We start from the raw sequence: 1,693 nt of genomic DNA, 5'->3' as shown, positions 1-1,693 counted from the left end.
TTGCTAAAGGTGTCCAAGACCGTCAGACCCTTACTTACGGAGATATAAGACACGTGCGTGGTTGCTCGTGCCGAGCTTCAGAAATGTTGCTCCAGAGACTAAGTCCCAGAAAACCTTCGGACCCCAAAAACTCCCAGAAGGAGTCGTCGGATCGTTTCGCGATGTTCTAGTGAAATGTTCAGCTCGACGGAATGCAACTTTTACCTAAAGGGGTCCAAGACCGTCAGACGCTTAGGTACGGAGATACGGGCATGGGTCGGTTTTCCCCATACAAAATACCCCATGGAAAACTGCAAAACCCCAAAACAGGTCGAAGGAGTGGTCGGATCGTTTCGTGGTGTTCTAGTGAAATGTTCCATTCGATAGGGCGCAACTTTTTGCTAAAGGTGTCCAAGACCGTCAGACACTTACTTACGGAGATATAAGACACGTGCGTGGTTGCTCGTGCCGAGCTTCAGAAATGTTGCTCCAGAGACTAAGTCCCAGAAAACCTTCGGACCCCAAAAACTCCCAGAAGGAGTCGTCGGATCGTTTCGCGATGTTCTAGTGAAATGTTCAGCTCGACGGTATGCAACTTTTACCTAAAGGGGTCCAAGACCGTCAGACGCTTAGGTACGGAGATACGGGCATGGGTCGGTTTTCCCCATACAAAATACCCCATGGAAAACTGCAAAACCCCAAAACAGGTCGAAGGAGTGGTCGGATCGTTTCGTGGTGTTCTAGTGAAATGTTCCATTCGATAGGGCGCAACTTTTTGCTAAAGGTGTCCAAGACCGTCAGACCCTTACTTACGGAGATATAAGACACGTGCGTGGTTGCTCGTGCCGAGCTTCAGAAATGTTGCTCCAGAGACTAAGTCCCAGAAAACCTTCGGACCCCAAAAACTCCCAGAAGGAGTCGTCGGATCGTTTCGCGATGTTCTAGTGAAATGTTCAGCTCGACGGAATGCAACTTTTACCTAAAGGGGTCCAAGACCGTCAGACGCTTAGGTACGGAGATACGGGCATGGGTCGGTTTTCCCCATACAAAATACCCCATGGAAAACTGCAAAACCCCAAAACAGGTCGAAGGAGTGGTCGGATCGTTTCGTGATGTTCTACTGACTTTTTAGGCTTAACGAGACACAACTTTCCGCTGAAGGGTGCAAAACTGTCAGACTCATAGTTTCGGAGATACAAGCATGGGTCATGTTTGCTCGTGCCGAGCTTCAGAATTTTCCATGGCCAAAATGCCCTAGAATTTGACATTTCACTATTATAGGGAGGTATGGTTGTACTGAGTCGTCATAGAAAGTTTAGCCTCCTCATGTAAACTGACGATTCGATATCAGGGAGGTCGGGAGTTGTCGAAAAGAGACCCTAGGACCTAATACTAGACCCATGTAGTGGCAAGGTGTTTCGGCCCGTGGGTGACGGTTGTATGAAATTTGGGTGACGGCAACTACGACTGGTTCTGGTACCGGGAAGGTGTGTCTTGGGGTCCGGAGGCGTTTTAACGGTAGCTGGGTGGTCGGAACGGTGACCTAGGGTGCTTTTGGGTGAAATCATCTACCACCACCGATGGTCAACCAGAGGCTAGTGGTACATGGAAAACACCCTGGGAAGGTGTCCCAGGGCTCGGAGTAGTAGTAACAAGGGATGCCGCTGTCTCTAGGTCGCGGAACCACTGTGCTTGCCTGCAACACAGTCCTAGG

The sequence above is a fragment of the Anopheles nili genome (assembly GCF_943737925.1).
Source record: "Anopheles nili chromosome X unlocalized genomic scaffold, idAnoNiliSN_F5_01 X_unloc_35, whole genome shotgun sequence".
Taxonomy (NCBI): Eukaryota; Metazoa; Arthropoda; class Insecta; order Diptera; family Culicidae; genus Anopheles; species Anopheles nili.
This window is presented reverse-complemented; position numbering follows the sequence as displayed.